The 15,298-nt window shown below is 42.0% G+C and overlaps 1 protein-coding gene across 2 annotated transcripts in view; it reads right to left on the reverse strand.

Annotated features, from left to right (window-relative positions):
* LOC138267965 (receptor-interacting serine/threonine-protein kinase 2-like) overlaps window positions 1–15,298 on the reverse strand; it is a 180,029-nt gene that overhangs the window by 157,445 nt on the left and 7,286 nt on the right. Inside the window, exon 1 of one of the 2 annotated variants that reach the window (XM_069217259.1) lies at window positions 13,545–13,606. The exons of the other annotated variant lie outside the window; for it this stretch is intronic. The gene's annotated coding sequence lies outside the window, so the exon portion shown is untranslated. Of the gene's footprint in view, window positions 1–13,544; window positions 13,607–15,298 lie in introns of those variants that run through there. 2 annotated transcript variants of the gene reach the window in all.

Genomic DNA, 15,298 nt, shown 5'->3' on the forward strand with positions numbered 1-15,298 from the left:
GTGATCGGTTGTATTCTTGATGAGAAATTGAGGACCGACCCTGTTCCTGTGAAGACACTGAGAGCAGATTAGTTGACTGAAGAAAGAACGACATGTTGCAAAAGCTTTGATTATGATGTTTTATAATATAGTGCGTTCGTTCCTAGAGTAGGTTACCCACTTTTCACTTGCCCTTTGTGCACTCACAGATTACACTGGTCATGCAGAGACTCTACTGAGGTTCACTTGAACCTCTCTTAATATTTTTTTTTGCTTTGATTGATTGAAAGTTTTATGCCTATAATTTCACTTTCTTTCTCTCTCACTCTCTGTCTCTCGATTTTGAACTCTCTATGAGTTCTAGCTGACATCTTTTCATCCCCATACTTAGAATAGTATATCCTTTATGGAACACACAATGCATTTATTATTATGATCTATTGAATACTGACTTGAATATTTACAAAACCAATGACTGATTCATAAACTTATGTACTTATTCTAACAAAGATTAAACACTAAAAGATTTGATTAATAATACCCTTTAAACTTCACTAAATCTCATTACTGACTGAACGTAGAATAGAAATAATTGTAATGAGGATTTACTGTTGATGTACAGCTCCTGGTTAATTTCAGCTAACGTCAAAAATCTACTGCCAAGTGATCAGGGGTTTCTCCCTGATGAGTTGGTCAGCCTTACCTCATAAACCAATATTTAAACTGTGATCTCTGCTCCAACAGGTACTACCAGTAAAATGCCTTTGTGAATAACAAACAATCCCTACCTTACACGAAAGTGTACGTTTACCTTTGTGAATCAGGCCCTAAGACACCTCTACTTACCTCATGAGTCTACTCCCAGTTAGGATAAAGCTGGAACCTCATCCATCTGCCCCCATCTCCTAACTTTACTTAACATTATTGCTTTACAACTGGTCATATGATATAGAGCAATGACAGTATCTCCTTACTCCTGTGGATTAGGGTATTTTCTGTCCAATTGAATGCTAGGCCAATGCTGGTGAAAATACTGGATGATCCTCTGACATTTTTCAAACAGCTAAGGATTTGAGTGTTCTTGAAAGGAGCTTCACTTCCTCCCTCAATTTCCCTATTCAAATGCATTAGTTGTCTTTGATCATGGAGGCCACCACAGTGATATGTAGGCGCACAGCAAATTCACATTATTGTTCACACATCATCACATCATAATATCACATATTTCCAGAGCTACCAGCGTGTCAAGGGTAGATTAAAGAGACACATCAATGAGCATTACCAGGTTTGCGCAAAGAAGTGAAGGGAACGGGCAGCCCTATGAGAGACTGTCTTACTGACTTTAATAGGATCAGCTTTGGACTCCGGGTTTAATCTTCTGCCTACCAAGAAAATGTCTTTCTTACTGTGCAAAATGTAATCAATGTATGCAGAGAACTGAAAGTCTTACCATAATATATCACTGTGGGTGAAGACAACTGATTGTATACAATATATGTTGTAGGAAGTGTTTTTAATGACACATAGATGCCAAGAGCCCTGCAGTATTACAGTAGTTAACGAGTTAATACAGAACTAGAGGCCACCAATCAAAATCAACTGTTCACTTCCAAACCTTCTCCTCTCTCGAGGGCCTGATCCTTTGCCTTACTTAGACTCCTCCATTGGAACCTGCTTTCTGCAGACATGAGAGCAGGCCCCTTCATCCATAAATTCAAAACTGCACTCAGAGGTCACCTCCTTGAAGCAGAGCAACATAACATCTAAAAACATCTTGTTCCACCTCCCTGAGGGACACCCCCCCACTCCAAACCCTGGCAGGTTAATTTCTGTAAATCTGTACTGAATGAGCTGTCACATACATGCTGTTGCCTGGTTGTAACTTGCCAAACATCTACCATCACTACATGTGCATTCAACCTGACATTGGCTTATGCAAAAAGCTGTTCCTGAGTAACTGTTGTTCACCCACTACCGCCTAAGATTTAATGGCACTATAGGGAGACAATATGAACAGTCTGTACCACATCTGGGGGTATGACATGGACAGTCATGTATTACTCAGAGGTCAACACAGATGCTTCCGGAAGGCTCTAATTGAAGAAGATGGAGACACAGCCTTTGCAATGACTTCCTTTGTTCAGACAGCCCTCCACCCGTTCCTGAAAATGTAATTCTAGACACACAGGCAGATTGCATTATCTGTTTCTATTTTGCAAGAGTACTCAGCTTTGGGCGTTTATTTGTAGCAGCGGAAGAAACTCTCTTTATGAAGAGAGGCCTTCCCTGATATCAAAAGCAACAATTGGGCCAACAGGATCCCTAAATATATAGAACTGACTTCATTAATCAAATCATGGATTTTCAAAAGTGTATAACGTATATTTGCTCCCTATTGAAATTGTAGTGTTTGAGCTTGTGAAGCACTGAATATTTCACGGCCCTCTTATTGACAAAAACAATTAACTTTGACCAATACAAAAGTGCCTCTCCCATGTGCAAATCATCACAAACGTTCCTTTCCTCTGCGGAAAGTCATTCCAATGTACATAGCAGCTAAGCACCATAAACAGGCTTGAAATCAACCTCTGCTGGGTCAATAACAGCTAGTTTTCGGTTCTTGAAGCATTGCTATAAACCGCATATTCCAGACTACAAATGACTTTCAGAGTGCTTTATGAAATATTATTCTAAACCATCTCTTATTAGAGTAAAGGATCATTAATTCCCTTAACTCGATTTTTATTTTTAACCTTGACCAACGCTCTCTGATACTAATTAAAAGAAGTTCTTAGGGAGAGTTGAGTCAATTTTAACACTCTTTCTGTCTCTCCACCATCCTTTTCTACTTTTTTCACAGAAACTTGGCTAAGTGGCCCCTATTAGGGTCCTGTCAGACATTGTAGTGCCCGTCTGACGTGGAGCAAGCCCAATGACATTTGAGGGCCCTTGCTTCTGAAGTAGCCATACTTGAAGACAGCCTGGAGATTTTCAGGAGTTGTCATACTTTGGAACAGTGTACCTTTTTTGAAAGATACAAATGACACTATGCATGTTGCACAAAGCCTTCCCTACCTCTTTGAAGATATTTGACACATCCATCACAAATACTACCAGACAAACTGCACGTTGCATCAATGTATGAATAAATGGATGATTGTTTGTAATTAAAGCACACCTCTCTGATTCAGCACAAGGCATGAGCTAGCTTAACGTTGGAGATGTGAATAGGTTTAAAAAAATAGTGGGTTAGCATTTCTTTCTAAAAACAGACATTTATCACATGAATATCCCGAAGTTCGAGCACTGATGAAAACCTCTGGGACCTACACTAGATGTCTTTCGACTAGAACCAAGTAATTTTAGGATGTACTGGCTATGGACTGTATATGGGCCTCAAACATCATTTCTAGGCCTCACCTAGGAGACAGCGCATGCCCTATCTGTTGTGAAGCATATTGTGGACTTACCAAGAACTGACAGGGACTCTGAGCCCTCCCACTGTGTACTATTGGTTAGCTTTTCTTTCACTTTCATTTGTCTGCTTCTTATTCATATCCCAGTTTGTCAGTCTTGTGCTTGACCCTCCAATGGAGCAACTTTTGATTGGATGGTTATCATCCTTCCACTGCTGCTTTTCAAGCACTACTATTTTCTTTTCGGCTAACCTCCCCACGGGAGTTCATGTTTTTTCCAGCTGTCTCCATTATGTAATTCTCTCTCCCTGCACAACGTGTTGCTCTGTGTCATCTGTGTGTTTCTCCCGAACCCACTTCATGTTGCTCTCACCCTAGTGTCCTTCTACTCTCCTTCTGTTGTTTTCTTGTCTGTGTGCTTGTCCCCTGACAACCCCATGTTGCTCTCTGGCTCATTGCTTCTCTTCCCCACCCCGTCATCTGTGCGGCTTCTCCCTCTGTGAATTATCCTCTTTAGGCCATTGCTTTTCCTCCCAACCCCTGTACTCTCCTGCTACTCCCAAGCTTCTTCCATTAGCTCTCTTGCCCGTTGCTTTCCTTCCCCCACTCAAGTCCTTCATGTTGCTTCCAACCCACCCAGCTCCCTGTGTTGCTTCTCTCAGACTCTCCATGTTGCTTCTGCCAAACCTGTTGCTTCCTCCAATGTTGGGTGGTAGAAAAGTTAGCATTGATGAACAGTTGTTCTTTTTGGATCCATTTAGTTTTAGTATACATGTGGCCTTTCAAAAACCCAAAGCAGACTGGCAGTAATAAAGGACATTGGCCCTGATTACGACTTCGGCGGAGGGGATTACTCCGTCCTAAATGTGACGGATATCCCGCCTGCCGAATTACGAGTCCATTATATCCTATGGAACTCGTAATACAGCAGGTGGATAGCCATCACATTTGAGACAGAGTATTACTCTCCACCAAAGTCGTAATCAGGCCCATAGTAATGGTTGTGCTCTTTGTGGTGCACAGATAAAGTTGTATGCCATCACTGTATGAACGGAAAAGGAAAATAAAACAAAATAAAGCTTAGAAAAAAGGATGGGAAAGTGTGAATTACAATGAAGGATTCCAGAATATTATTGTGAGGCCTCAAGAGCAAAAAACAAATCTGATCTGTTGTAATTAGGCTCCCAGTTTCCAGTTGTTACTGTTATTTACAGATAAATACAAACAGAAAACACATTGCTTTTTGTCTGTAATTACTGTAAAAGTGGAAAAATAAAGAAAATTCAGAAAATTGTGCTTCTTGTGAATGACTTTCTATGCACATAGATAGCATGGGAGGGTGTAAAACAAGATGAGAGTTCCTTAAATACAGGCCCAAATATTTGTATATAATGCTAATATTTACATGCGGGTATGGTATTGTATTATATTTGGCTACATTATACCAGTTTACGACTCCATTTAGTCTCCTGCTGCTGCCAGGGGGGCGACATTCCTCCCCCCAAACAGAGGAGCCGTGCCTAGCACCGCCGTGACTGAGTACAACTCAGACGGGGACTCATGCCTACTGTCCCCGCTCACCCGGCGGGGACAGCAGGCCCCTGGTTGGTCCACCTGCCAGAGTTGTAATGTGGAGGTCGGACCTCCTGGAGTGTGGCGGTTTGACTGTCACCACAAGTGTGGTGGTCCTTGTACCGCCACACTCATAATGAGGCCCTAAATGTTTTGGAAAAAGCAATATATTTATAAATAGGATATAGAACATTAAAAACAAGTTATAATCATTATCTTTTTTTTACATGAAATCAAAAATATTGTTTTTAAATGTTATATGTTAAATGAAACAAAGTTCAAGCACCATAATTTTTAAAAAATATGTTTTTTTTAAAATGAGTAAAAATTTAATTAATTTTATTACAGGACATCTACGTAAGTTTAATATGTATAAATTACAGTGTTTAGATTAATACTAACACATCTAAATAAAAAACAAATATGACATTATTTGTTCAATATTTTTCCAATTTTCAAGTTCACGTTTTTATTTAATTGATTTAGATCCAGACTGATGTCAACAATATAAAATAATAATAGAGCAACTAATAAATAGATTAAAAAAGTAAACCTGTTTGTTAATCCAATTGTAAAAAAATGTGTATCTTTGAAATATTTTTGAAAAATTCAGAAAAATGTGAACACATTATAGCATACTTGATCATTTGGAGGATTCAATATAAGATTAATTCATTCATTATACACATCAACCTTATATTTAATAAATTAGTGGACCTGGATACCACCTTCTGTAATCAAATAGTGCGGGTCATACTTGCAAAATGGGAACAGAGGTTGATGTCCTCACTGACAGAGATCAATTTGAGAAAGTCTTATGATTGTCTTACCCATCTCCCATCAAGAATTTGAGAGGCATATTTCCTATTCACATTATCATTATTAATCACCTTACTTTATGCTTGATAAAAAAACGAAAGTTAAGGCTGGGCATGACTGAATGGTATGTTTAGAAAAAGGTTTTTAGTTTTTCACAATGTTATATATTTAGATTGTAACTCTATTGCTTACAAGGGCTCTTAACCAAATCCTCATATAAAAGTGCTCTCAGGAATCCTTCAGAAGCATGTGGTATACAGAGAATTGCATCAGATGACTTTAGCAAGTGATTGGATTTATTACCCAGATAATCCAAGTTCTGTTTGCAGTAAGTAGACAGGGACTGCTAAGCTTCGAGCGAGCACACAATTTGTGCACAATCTACCCTTCATAAACATTTTAAAAAGATAATTTTGAATTTGGGATAAATTCTATGCATAGTTTATGGTGGCATGTATTTTTATTTTATAGAGATTTTTTAGAAAATTAAAATGTCTTCTCCCCCATGACATATAAGTATTAAAGGCAAAAAATTGAGCCAGGGCCTTCCTTCCTAGTTCAGTAAAGTGAAATGTCTTAGTCAAGTAGCTCAAAACAAGTCTACCCAAATATGTTTAAGTTATAACTGCCTCATGCTTTTCTTGCCATGGGGTCCAATTATATGATATGCTTTGTTTCTTTCCCCTAAATGGTAAAACATTTGTTTTGGAGCTGCTGATCTTTAAAAAATGCTTTTGGGCATATTTATTCAACTCCTCAAATCATGTTGAAGGTCTATTTGTGTTCAGTCAAACAGAACCACATTATCAGCATTCAAAAGAATGTATAAAGATTTGTGACCTATTTTTGGTGACAAATTCTTCAAATTAGTAAATTGGGATGGTAAATCATACAGATATAAAGAAAACAAAATGTAAGACTAAAAGACAAAGTTGCTTCAATCCATTATGTGTCTTGATCAATGGTGACAAACCTTTGTTTCCCCCAGTACAATTGTGCACCAAGTGGATGTGTGTAAAGATTCTATCAGTCTCAATAGATTAGCTGGTACACCTAATTGAAGCGATTTTCAACAAAATGGTAACCTGTCTGCAAGGCTGTTACGAAGTCAATATTAGCTAACAGTTTGACTCTTTACAGCTATGTATTTATTTAAAATAGTCTTAACCAGAGCAATGTTATCTACAACTGAAAAATTAGGCCTAAAACCCAGTTGCTCAAAGAGGATACTATTTTTCTCCTAAACCCACAACTGTAGATGCTCCAATAATCCAGTACACTACTTGCAAACATTTCTCAACTGCATCCAAGAGAACAATTTGCCTATAGTTGCCAGGAGTTTTTTTTGCAACCTTTGTTTTTAATGGAGAGCTTTAATAATACTCCTGGCATTAATAATGTATTTAAAATACAATAATGTAAATACATTTATGATTAGGAGAAGTGCATATGTTTGGGTGGCTGGGGTGAGCCAGGTTTACTATTCTTACTTAGGAAAGTAAACATGTTTGGGGAGCTGGGAGGATCATATTTACTTTTCTAACTCAAGTCCAACAAACATTGGTAAAATTATATTAACAGGAAGGTAGATTTACTATTCTTATTCCAGTCAAACAAACACTGGGGAAAATGTCAGGACAGATTTACTATTCTAACTCCAATCCAACAAATATCAGGGAAAGTGCAACTATTTGGAGATGGTACAATTTACTTTTGTAACTCCAGTCCAACAAATATTGAGGAAGGTAGAGACATTAGGGGAAGCTGGTTTACATTTACCATTCTTATTCCAGCAAAAATTAGGGAAAATACTTACATTTGAGAGGGTTTACTATTCTAACTTTCATTCAACAAATATTGGAGAAAGTGATCCTGTTTGGGTGGATAAGGGGTCATATTTACTATTCAAACACCAGCCAAAACAAACATTGGGGAGAGTACATAATTTTGGGGGTTTAAATTTACTATCGTAAATCCAGTACAGTGAATGAACAGACATTGACAAACATGCATATATTTTGAAGGATGAGGGGGGTAAACAATCCTAATATAACTTGGGTTCAACAAATATAGGGAAATGTGAATATAGTTTGAGGCGAGGTTACATTCACTATTCTTACTCCAGTCCAACATACAAGGAGGAATATCATTATATTTAGTGTTAGGGAGGAGTGGCCGCTGCCCTCATCTACCAGCACAAATGTTGCATATAACACCAGGGAAGTGAATGAGGTGGTGAAGAATTTTAAGTCAAACACAGAAAAAAAATCAAAATTTAACCAACCTGATTTACTCATGCACTTACTTTACTATTGTAACTCTAATCCAACAAATATTGGGGAAATGCGTATATCTTGGTGTGTCATATTTACTATTCTAACTTCAGTCCAACAAACATTGGGTGAAGTGTATATATTTGTGGGGTTGGGGTCACATTAACTATTCAATCTGCAGTCAAAGAAGCATTGGGGAAAGTGCATCAATTTGGAAGATCATATTCAAAATTCTAACTACTTCCCCACAAACATAAAAGAAAGTATACTATGTTCAAAATGAAAAGGTAAATCTTGTTTAATTGTAATATATATTTAAAAATACAAACAGCAGTAAAACAATGTACATATTAATCTTAAAACTTTAAAATAATATAAAAATTATTGCTCTTAAAATTACATGTTAAAACAGACAGAAGTTCAAGTACAACATTTTAAAACAAAGAAATTGAAATATGAAATTATTTTGGATAGTAATAGTTCAAATTCGAGTTTACAGATAAAATCATAAAAGAGCATTAAAACAATAAATTGGAAGCTACAAAGCATTTGCAAGAACCAAATAAAAATAAAAACAGATACAATTTGCTAAAAGAGGCAAAATCCCCTCCCAGTTGTCACATAAAAACCACATCCCTACAAGAAACAAGTAAATTTTCCTTCAGCTATGGGACAATACGGCTTAACCGTTCATCGTTTTCCTACTTCTAACAGAGAGTTTAAGAAAACAGCTAATGCTTGTAACAAACCAGTGGGCTATCGAGCAGCTGTGAACATGAGAGAGCATCAGTACATCTGGGAAAAGCCCAGGGTTTAAGAACATTCTTGTGGCAGCTTAAAAAGAAAAGTTTGTAAAAAAACATAAAAAAACATAAAGTGCATCAAGACTGTGTTGCCGACCCGTTTAATGGACAGGGTGGCAAACGACCCCCCCAGGGGTTTGACATTCAGGGAAGCTCAACAGGAGCCAGACCGTGCCCAATGTAAATCTAAAAAGAAGTGACCTTTCGCAACACGAAAGTTCCAGGCACAGATAGAAGGCCATATCTAGAAGGCCATATCCCCTGAGGTAAAAACAATATAATAATCTCTGGAATAGGGCTTCCTGGGCACACTTTCTGTGTTCTTAATGAGCTGGTGTGCACAGCAAATCTAGATTTAACTAGCTGCCTATCAGACATTTTCAGATTTGCTGGAGTTGTAAACAGTTCACATAACCCAATGTCTGTGAGTGACCTCTTAATATATTTCAACCAGGGTATGGACCAGGGTTTGAGGCTAAGACATTTCAGTCCAAATTTTCACCCATAATAGAAGAGGTGCCAGCTTAACTATGTCAGAGATGCAGACTAAGTTCTGCATACAAAATGTAATTTGAGGTAGGAGGAGGGAGGTTAAGAAGCCATCTACAAACCTAGCTTTCCTCCACTTGAATGGGCATAACATTATGGTAACCTCACACCCTAGCCCCATACGTTGCTGTGGGAACACACTGCAAATTATACATTTTAAAATAAGGGGTTACCAAACCTCTGCCTTCCTTCCAGGTGAGGTTAGATAGAGAGCCTGAGGCATTACTGAGTCTGGGTGTTCACCTGTGACCGCCAGGAACTAGAAGAATCCAAAAGGACACCCTAGGTAATTAAAACTTTGGACTGAGCTCATGGACTGACCTAGGACTCTTAAAGACCCCAAACTTCTCTTCCTCGGGCAGCAGGCCATGAGGTGGGATTTCCCAAAGTTAGTTGTCAAATTTAGGTTCCCCATAAAGCTTATAAATGATTTGGCCAAACTGAGCAGAGCTTTTGCAATATGTGCCATTAAAACAGTGTTGTCAGCATACAACAACACCGGAACCAAGGCGTTGGCTATGTTAGGTACATCTGTGCAGCTGTTTTCAAATAATCCCATTTATGTAAATGATGAATAGCAAAGGAGCTAAAATACACCCTGCCACACTCCCTTGTCTATGGGGAAAACATCTGTGATTTCCCCTGAGCGACTGCATTTAACCGTCACCCCTAGATTCTCATGAAGAGTGTATAATATTTTCACAGTGAGACTTCCACCCCGAGATCTAAGAGGGTTAACCACAGCTTAGTCCTATCAACGCAATAAAAAGCAGTGGAAATGTCCATGAAGGCGAGCTACAGTGGACAGCATTTAGCAATGACATACTTTCCCATTATCAGATGTAAGATTAAGCACTGCTTCACTGTGCCTAGCCCTGGCTGAAAGTGGTACTGGCAGGGGGATAAGATTTTATTAAGATTAACCCAACTTTGCAAATGGTTAAAGATTACTCGCTCAACTATCTTCACCGTGCTATCGACCAGTGAGATGGGGGCAATACCATTTGGGTGAACCCCGGTCTCCTTTTTTAAAAATAGGAACTATGATTTCCTGAGCCCAGGATTTGGGTGGCTTAACACATAAGACATTATTAAACAAGTATGTCAACAGGTTGCCCCATAACCCAATATTAGATTTTTAAAGATCCATGAGTATTCCATTTGGCCCTGGGGCCTTACCGCCTGAGCTCTGTCTAATTGATAAATCAACTTCCTCTAGAGAAACTTGCAAGGGATGGGAGAATTACCCAAGTGGGCACTCAGGAGGGTGGTTCAACTCTCACTCTGTCAAGCTGATAAATAGAAGAAAAGTGTCTAACCCCGTCTGTGGTGCAAATATTGCACTCTAGCCATTTTCAGGGCAGTACATCACTTTGGCGCAACCTGCAATAGTACCCCAAAAAGCTTTACTACTTTTCTGCAAGGCAGCTTGCTCCAAAAAGTCCCAGTCCCTATTAGTTAAAAGCTTTTTTCTGTCCTTGAGGACACAATAGCAGGCCCTTCTAGCCTCCTGCACCTCCTTGATGTCTCTAGGCTGCTCCGAAAGGGCCTTCCTCAGGCTACGGTTGGCCGCCAAGCACTGGCCTTCTAACCAATGTGGATAGCCTGATTCGGGGATAAGGGGTTATGACAGAAAGTTCCTGATGCATAGGCATAGGCTCTGGAAACACGCAGCTAAAGTATCTCCTGAATTATCCGATAAATACCCCAAGAATATAGGTAAGTACTTCTTCAGTAAAGAACTTAGGCCCTCATCATGACATTGGTAGTAAATCCCGCTTACCACTGTGGTGACAGCCGCCAACATACCGCCGCGGAGACGAACATCCGTTCGCCAAATTGTGATACACACACACGAATCCGACAGAATACTGCCACATACACACATCTGCCACCCAGAGGTCAGTGCTAAAGTGGCTGTACCAACACCCATACCGTTACGGCAAACAAAACAACGCCCACCACCTTATGACCCACAAATCACCACGGCGGACATTCAATAGTGGTAAACCATTGGCGGTACTCAGTGGCACCCTCTAAAAAGACACCCATGTACTAAACTACACAACATTGGCCAATACTAAAAACACACACCCGAGACTCATACACACACCACACCACACCTACCCACCCACAGCACTATAAAACACACACCCACATTAACCACAAACCTTTACAAACACAGATTATTGCCACCAGACTTACACCAAGACCACTGCGACAGCTAGACACTAACCCATACACCCCTCATGCACCCCACTTCACACATCCAACCACAGTACTCAACATCCACATACTTACACACAACACCCATGTCCCCACAAAGGAACCCCCATTTCACAGATGAGGAGTTGTGGTCATGGTGGAGGAAATAGTCGGGGTAGAGCTATAGGTGTTGGGAGCACAGGTACAGCAAATATCCATTGCCAGGAAGCTGGAGCTATGGTGGAGCATCATGGACAGGATGAACGCCGTAGGACAGCATCCAAGAACAAAGGACGACATCAGGAAGAGGTGGAACAACCTACAGGGGAAGGTACGTTCCGTGGCAGCAAGGCACCAGCTTGCCATACACAGGACTGGCGGTGGATCCCCACCTCCTCCCCCACAGCTCACAGCATGTGAGGAGCAAGTCTTGACATTACTGCATCCTGAGGGACTTACTGGAGTTGCCAGAGGACTAGACACTGGTGAGTCAACATTTACTACTTATCACTCCCCATACCTGCATGCCCTCTCACACCCTCACCCTCACTCCCACTCCCATCACTCCACTCAATCCCACACACTGGACCTACACATATGACTAACCCCAATATCAAGCCCTGCATGGACAGCCCTCCCAGCCCTGCATGGACATCCATCACAAAAGCATGCACAACATGGAGAACCACAATACATCACCATACACAAACAAAGGGGGCAGGGCAACAGCAACGATAGAGGGGAAGCTAGGGATGTACAATATGTCACAGACATAAAGCATAATACATCACTTACATCCCCACAGGTGCCCCAGCCAATATCAACGGAGAGGAGGTGCCACTACAAACCAGTCCCCCAACAGAAGATGCCCCCAGTGATGACAGTAACTCTGGACTTCAGGATCTGGATGAACTATCTGGCCCATCAGGGACCACTAGTCAGTCGGTCACCCCAGCCTACTCACAGTCAACCACAGAGCCTCCCCCTTCAGTATCCAAAACTACAGCACCCACCCAGCGTTGCCACACCTCTGTCCTCAGGATACGTCAATCAGCAGTGTGCCTATCTGTACAGGGACCCCAATCCACACCTCGCACACAAGACAATCAGGGACCTGGAGTCAGTGGGCACACCGTTCAGGGGACAGAGGCACAGGGCAACAGGGACACTGGGAGGACCGCTGTGCGCCAGGGGGAGGATAGGCCCAGGGAACCGACTCTCCAGGAGGCACTCACCATGTACCTGGGGGCCTACCAACAATCCCAGGACACAATGGTCCAGATCCTTAACAACATGCAGGAGAATAAGCGGCTGCAGGAGGAACACCATCAGGAGATCAGGGAGGACTTGCAGGCTCTCAACACCACCATGATCTCCATAGCAGGGGTGCTGGCAGACATGGCCAACATTATGAGGGAATCGACAGCACACCAGCAGGCCCCTACCACTAGCCAGTCTATTGACCAGCCCTCCACTTCTGCTGCAGCTAGTGGGCAGGAGCCCCTGCAACAAAACCCATAGGCCACCAGCACTCCTCCCCTGCAGAAGGAGAACCACCCCGCAAACGTTCCTGCAACCCAGACGAAGCCAGAGACACTTGCCAAGACCAAGACCACCACCAGGAAATGAGACTCTCCTCATTGCTCCCCTTGTGTCCCACCCTGTCACCATGTCCACTTTGAACTGCCTTTGCTCCCCTTCCGATGGCCCCTTCGACACTGTGCTAAAAACAGACTGGAACAATACCCTGGACTTTCCTCTACCATCACCGAATTCCATTGCACTTTTCCATCAATAATTTGCACTACTAAAACACCCTTGAACACAACTTGAGTGACACCGTTTTATGTGCTGAAAATGTGCATTTATGGGAACAGTCACATCTAGTGCAAAGGATCTGAACACTGTGATAGCAAACAAATAATTACCTGTATTTGTCGGCAGTAAACACATCAGGACACTGGTGTCATTTCACCATCATCTGTAAAAGGACAAGCCATAGGTGACAGTCAGTTGAGATGCAAAGGAAGTGAATGCCTTCATGCTACAGCCACACAGAAAACATCAATAGTCAGAGCAATGGTCAGTTCCACTGTCTCACCTGTGTGTCATTGGAAGTATTGACGTATAACTGATGTTCTGTTGTCCTCATCCTCATGCTCAGCCTCCTCATCCTCACTGTCCTCAGGGTCCACTGCTGCCACAGGGTCATCTCCGGTCCCCTCCTCCTGCAGAAAAGGCACACGTCGCTCGAGGGACAGGTTGTGCAACATGCAGCATGCCACTACTATCTGGCAGACCTTCTTGGGTGAGTAGCACAGGGATCCACCTGTCAGATGCAGGCATCTGAACCTCGCCCTCAGGAGGCCAAAGGTCCTCTCGGTTATTCTCCTGGTTTGCCCATGTGCATCATTATAACGGTTTGCAGCCCCTGTCCAGGCATTCCTCACAGGGGTCAGGAGCCACAATAGGTTTGGGTAGCCAGAGTCACCAGCAAGTATTGAGGGACAAAGTCTTTCCTTACACAATGCTATGGGGATAACACTTTAAGACATACACTGACATACAGTGGGTGGGGACTCAGGCTCACCTACTAGCCACACCCTGTGCTTCTGTAGTTGGGCCATCACATTTGGGATGCTGCTATTCCTCAGAACGAAGGTGTCATGCAACGACCCAAGATACTTGGCAGTAATGTGAGAGATGTACTCGTCCGCCAGGCACACCATTTGCACATTACATGAGTGGAAACTCTTCTGATTCTTGAACATCTGTTCATTCTGGCGGGGGGACAAATGCAATATGTGTACCATCAATCGCCCCAATATTATTGGGAATATGACCCATTGCATAGAATCCCGCTTTCACAATGGCCAAATCTTCCACCTGGAAGAAAGAAATGTATCTGCACATGTGTTTCACCAGGGCAGACAATACCCTTTCCAGCACGATTAAGAACATTGACTGTGACATTACTGCTGCCAAGCCCACCGGCACTTGGAAAGAACCAGTTGCCAGGAAATGGAGCACTGATAGAACCTGCACTAGAGGGCGATCCCAGTGGGATGACGGTTAGCTGATATCAGGTCAGACTCCAATTGGTCACACAGCTGTGTGATTGTGGCCATGTCCAATCTATAGGTGAGTATAATGTGCCTGTCCTCCAGTGTAGCCAAGTCCACAAGGGATCTGTACACGGGGGTTTGTCTCCTCCTCCTATTCATCGACAGTGGTAGATATCTAAGGGACAAAAGAGTGAGTAGGCTGTCACAATTTGTACAATGAAACCACCACCTCAGTGTGCATACAACATTAATGTGATGGGACAGAGGAAATGGCAATGTATGTGCGACTTCCTTAAATGCCGCATTTATGGAAGATCTGTATGTAGTCCACCACCATGAAATGGCAACCGCCTGTTCTGTATCTAGAGACAGGTGGAAGTGAGGTAACTCCGCTGACACTGGCAGTCGTGGCTGAAGGCGGTCTTGCACCGCCGTGCAATTCCTCATTGGCTAATATGGGGCTCTATGGAGTACAGTGGGCAATGGGGATCGGCGGTGACGGTGTACATCGCTATGGACATAACTGCCATTTTCTGTCTATAATCTCACTTGATCCCTGACTTTCCACAGGACAACACCTACACTGCGTGTGCTGCTGTGACCTGTGTCTGGAACCT

This window comes from Pleurodeles waltl, chromosome 12, assembly GCF_031143425.1.
Source record: "Pleurodeles waltl isolate 20211129_DDA chromosome 12, aPleWal1.hap1.20221129, whole genome shotgun sequence".
Taxonomy (NCBI): Eukaryota; Metazoa; Chordata; class Amphibia; order Caudata; family Salamandridae; genus Pleurodeles; species Pleurodeles waltl.